We start from the raw sequence: 6,000 nt of genomic DNA on the forward strand, positions 1-6,000 counted from the left end.
CTAGCAATGCAGCATGTGGAGATGCCAAGGTCTCGTTTATATTGAGATTGAAAATATTATCGGCCAAATCAAACGTATTCATTCTGTCTTCACTTTGAGGTCTGATGGGCCTGCTATATAGCTGTCCTTATCCATGAGGGTGTCCCACCAGCAAGGTTAGGTAGAGGTTAGTAGGCCCACAATTCCGGAACAGATGAGAAGGTCAGGCAAGCTCATTACCTTGAACAAAAAGCAAGTTGCAGATTTCAGGACCACCGTTAGTGGTCCTGCGGCAGAGGCAGAAGATAAAGGTCTCGGTGGTGTCGAAGGGAACTGGCAGATCTTTGAGAGTCTGGAGCAGGCCAGGAGTTTTCAACCAGTGTGCCATCAGGGCTGATTCAGGCAACACTGACTCCATCGTTCTTCCCTTCCCTCCTTCCTCAGATGCCCTCTCACTGTTTGTGAAATTTAGTTATCATAGCAATATAGAATCTGTGCCAAAAGGTTCATAGAACTGATTGTTAGTTTCAATTATAGCTTGGAGGACAGCCTGTCAATCGACCAGTGTAGCTGCAGCCATTGGATGGATAATGTCAGATGTCTTTGTCACTGCCAGCACAAGAGTAGTGTTGAGGGAATAGGAGAATCTGGTCATAAGACAATGTACCATTACAACTGAAGGACCGTAAACTGGAGAACCCCCTCTCCAATCGTGTTCTGAGGGTACAACCCATAGGGATATTGCTGAAGTTCAGGAGAATGTGTGTCCTATCAGAGACCAGATGAGGGACCAGCTGAGAGGCATCCTCAGTTCCACAGAAGAAGGGTGTGATAAGCCCAAACATATTATTGTGGCCATGATAACTTGAAATTTGATTTCTGCTCTTCAAGTGTTCTTTTCTCACATGGTGAAACCTGGAAAGTGATGTGGAGGTTTACGCTAAGCACATTACGGGACTATGGCATGGAGAAAAGGTCCATAGAGGACAGAATTGTGGAAGAATGCAGTGTCCTGATTAATACATTTGAATCTTACCAAGGTGGGTTAGTGTTTCCCTCTCCTGCTCCAGGGCAAAACAACACTACATTAGATGCCCAGAATATTGTGTTACATACATATTGCTAACTCTCAGAGCTATAGTAACCAGGATTCCCTGTGAAGAAGTAACCAATCTGCAGTGTTCAAGTCAGTGTGAGGTAATGCTGGCCTCTGTCCCTCTTTCCTGTCAACACACAAAACACACCTTGGTTTTTCAGAAATAGCTTGCAAAAGCTACGCAGAACTGCAGCCAGAATTTGCCTGACATGCAGCAATTTGATTTTCTTCATGGCAAAACCAACCCCGCCCCTTGGTAAAAGGATGGCAACCACTGAGAACAGGAAATCTCCAATTCCCTCCGAAGAAATGCACACCTGTATTGTGACCATCAGGAAGCAGCTGGTCTGTGGCAGCCATAAACACTTCCCAGCTGTCTTTCAAGCCTTGTCTGGAATTATGACATCCACGATAGTCCTCCCTCCTTTTGCGGTGGGGGTGCTGTTTCTTCGGACTTTCAGCAGAGAATCCAGAAGAGGAAAGGGAACTATCCCTCTTAAATGCTGGGAGAGAGGTAAATTGGTGCATTTCGTGATCACCAGCTGAAGCGCAGCCCAAGGTTATTCAAGTTCATTATGATAAGAATAGAGGAGATGCGAGTGTAATGTGTGTGTGACTCATGACAGCAGATGGCTCTTGGGCTGCGCTGAATGCCATTTTAGAGAACTCCCTAGATAAGAGACCCTGAGCTCTGCTATCCAAAACACATACCCCCAATCTGGAAAGATCTGTATTTAACAGCAAGGGAAGAGCTCTTGTTCCCCACGGTAAAAGGCAAGAGGACACTTCGTAATAACATGGAAGAATGAGAGCCAGGATAATAAATAGTTATCCTTACACTCTGTAGTTTAACACTGAGATGTCAGCAGCAGCTGATGCTCAGTCTTGCTTTCAGCCCCATCCAGGTGGTGCTGAGCTGGAAGGAGGGAGAAATGGAAATTGCAAGAAGTGATGTCACCACCCAAGTCAGCGGAGCAAACTGAGGACACAGCACACTAATTATTTTACTCCGTGTTGGGCTCTGCGGGGAGGATACCCTCAAAAAGAGGGACTTGGAGCTGGGAGAAGTATTTTCAGAAGCTTAGGAATGGTGTTGTTAAAATAATTAAAATGATGTACTGTATTTTTCGCTCTGTAAGACGCACCAGACCACAAGACGCACCTAGTTTTTGGAGGAGGAAAACAAGAAAAAAAAAATTCTGAATCTCAGAAGCCAGAACAGCAAGAGGGATCGCTGTGCAGTGAGAGCAGCGATCCCTCTTGCTGTTCTGGCTTCTGGGATAGCTGTGCATCCTGCATTCGCTCCATAAGACACACACACATTTCCCCTTACTTTTTAGGAGGGAAAAAGTGAGTCTTATAGAGCAAAAAATGCGGTACTTTAAATTATATTGAAGAATCCGTAGCTTAGTGGTCCAACACATGCTCTGGTCCCATGCAGAAGACCATTGTCTGAGATAGTATAAGGCAACTTCCTGTGTTCCTTGGTGTTTGTGGTTATAAAAATAACCGTGACGCAAATCTGGAGTGGAGCGGAATCCCGAAGACAGATGCATGTCCTGTACGCCTCTTTCCAGCAACTCCTGCAGCCAAGCTGGGGCCAAATGTCTTGCTGGGCTTCCTTTGGACCACATCAATGCGGCTGAGAGGGAAGGTCTGGGCAGCCCAGGACCTTCAGACTCACTGCCTGGGCTTGCACTGGAGAAGTCACTTCACTGCTGTTAACGCAGCAAAACTAACACAGGAGGCAACAGTTTTGAGTTCACGGTCTCTGCAGGCGCTGTGACTCTCCAATGGTTTCGCTTCACCCCCCAAGGTGCACTCCATTGCCTCTCAAGACTACCGGATACCATCAAAATAAAAAGGAAGATTAAATAAGGTTGGCACAAGTAAGCAAGAGCTCAGCCGGGGGTACTGAGCTGCCGGCAGCGCCAGCAGGAACTGGGACACTGACTTGAGGAGAGAGCTATGCTATGTGCCTACCTGAGCTAATTTGGTTGCAGAAATAACTGCAGCAAGGAAGCAGGATAAACTTGCGGCTGACGGGTGGATTGTTGGCTGATGGCATCTTGCGGACACTTCATATGTGCTAACGAAGTGCAGTTTAGAGTCAATTAGTTAACCTACTGCCAGCATCTGAAGTTTAGGTACAAGGAAACTGTGTATGTGTGCTTTCTGCTAGAGATGCACTGAACTAGTCTTGGTTCCCTGTGGAGGGACCAATATGGTGACAGCTGTTGCAGCAACAATGGTGGTGGTGGGGAAATAGATGTGGGGTATTGCATCACCATTGCAACTGGATGCAATGCACAACTAGAGCATCTTAGACTTGCCAGGTGTATAGGATCTTCAGACTTTTTTTTATAATATTTTTTATTAAGGTTTTTCACATAAAAGAAGAAAAAGAAAAATACGAAAATAAAAACAAGTAAAAACAATTCAATTTTCATAGTATTGCTTACATTTGCTTGTTTCCCGGACTTCCCCACACCTCCCCTCTCTGTATTCCAGTTCAATTATTTAGTCAGCAAGTCCCTTCCCTCTATCTTATCCTTATCTTTATCTTAGTATATTATACCTTTAGTTTTTGATCTTTTTAACCTTCCATTCTTCCATATTCCTTCACCACATTATTACTAATAACCCTTTAACCTCAATCCAACATCATTCTAACATTCATTAATTTTATAATATTTCTGTAAATAGTCTTTAAATTTCTTCCAATCTTCCTCCACCGTCTCTTCTCCCTGGTCTCGGATTCTGCCGGTCATTTTTGCCAATTCCATATAGTCCATCACCTTCACCTGCCATTCTTCCAGAGTGGGTAAATCTTGTGTCTTCCAATACTTTGCGATAAGTATTCTTGCTGCTGTTGTGGCATACATAAAAAAAGACTTAAATTACCCTGTCCCACAGGTGCTAGGGAAGTTATATGCCCTGAGTTAGTTTTTAGCCTGGAGTAAATGCTGCCCCCCTCATTCTAAACTCACCAATCATACGACAAATAAACTGCCCAAGATGTCTAAAAATGTGTCAAGTAAGCAGATAGCTGGGTCATTCTTCCATATGTGGTGGCCATGTAAAAAAGCTAAAGGCTTTTGGGAAATGATATGTAATGAAATGAAATGGAAATATTTAAATGGGCTACTTCCAAAAGACCAGAAGCTTTCATTACAGTCATAACTTGGGTTGAAGTAGCTTCAGAATGGATATTTTTGGGTTGTGCTCCATGGCGACCCAGAAGTAACAGAGCGCGTTACTTCCAGGTTTCGCTGCTTGCACATGCGCAGATGCTCAAAATGACGTCATGCGCGGAGGCGGTGAAACGCGATCTGCGCACGCGCAGACGTGCAGTCGCGTCTTACGTTTACTTCAGGATGTGAATGGGGCTCCGGAACAGATCCCATTCATATCCAGAGGTACCACTGTATATCCATAATAGGGACAGAAGGCTCCAAAGAAGATGACCAAATTAGTTCTGTATGTGACAACAGCAACTAGAATATTATATGCCCAGAAATGGAAAGAAGAGAAGATTCCAACGAAGGAAGACTGGCTTTTGACAGTAATGGACTATGCAGAAATGGCAAAGCTGACAGTGAAATTAGGAGATCAAAATGGTGAACATTTTATAGAAGCACAGAGGCCTTTCATGGAATATTTATAAAAATATTGTCCTCAAATGAAAGCGTGGGCAGGATTCGGATAAAAGCAGTGGAAGAAAAATGATAGAATAATTGTAATAGAGAAACATTTTGTAACAGATAATGGTGCAATGCAGAACAACAACAACAACTTTTTTTTATTTATCTACCCCACCCATCTGGCTGGGTTGCCCCAGCCACTCTAGACGGATTCCAACACAAATAAAAACACAATGAAACATCAAACATTAATAGAAGAAGAAGAAGAAGAAGAAGAAGAAGAAGAAGAAGAAGAAGAAGAAGAAGAAGAGAAGAGTTTGGATTTGATATCCCGCTTTATCACTACCCGAAGGAGTCTCAAAGCGGCTAACATTCTCCTTTCCCTTCCTCCCCCACAACAAACACTCTGTGAGGTGAGTGAGATTGAGAGACTTCAGAGAAGTGTGACTGGCCCAAGGTCACCAAGCAGCTGCAGGTGGAGGAGCGGAGACGCGAACCCAGTTCCCCAGATTACGAGACTATCGCTCTTAACCACTACACCACACTGGCTCTAGTAACAATCTGATCGAATATAAAAAGTCACAGTAACTTTCAAATAAACAACTTATATCAAACAAAACAACTTTCAACAATCCATCACAATTTAATAGTAAACAGTAAAATTAAACATCAGAAACAATAATTTAAACAGTTCACACTCATCAACCACAAGAAAGAATTACTAATCTATAATCAGTAAAAATTGCAGCAAATTGCAATGCATAAAATAGCACAAAACATACAAAACCATGTAAAAGGGTCAAATTGAGAAACAAGCACACAACTTATAAAACTTTTTTTTTTTTTAATATCCCTGAACTCCTTTCTTCCCAGCTGCTGCTTCTGCTGTTCTTAATGTCATGGTCTGGGAAAGGCTCCCAGGGCAAGGCAGGTGGAAGCAATATTGCCTGATGAAGAACAGAAAGTCTCTCTCCCCTCACAATGCAGTAGTCCAAGCGGGAGACAGTCAGAAACAAATAAGCAGTTTGTCTTTAAGGTCCATAAGCATGAGTCTCAAAAAATCTACGGGCCTCCCAAAGCAAGACAGATGGGCTTCCTTGGGTAAGTAGTTCCAAAGTTATGATGCTACTGCAAAGAAAAGACTTCGCTGACTTCATTGTACTAGGCTTTGTAGTAAGGAATTTACCGTATATTTATCGTGAATAATTTCCTCCCAATGAATGGCTGGTCTACTCTCCTACTCACATTTATAAAGCTTCCACAGAACTTTCTCAAGTGCAA

The sequence above is a fragment of the Podarcis tiliguerta genome, assembly GCF_965153285.1.
Source record: "Podarcis tiliguerta genome assembly, chromosome: 3".
NCBI classification, from domain to species: Eukaryota; Metazoa; Chordata; class Lepidosauria; order Squamata; family Lacertidae; genus Podarcis; species Podarcis tiliguerta.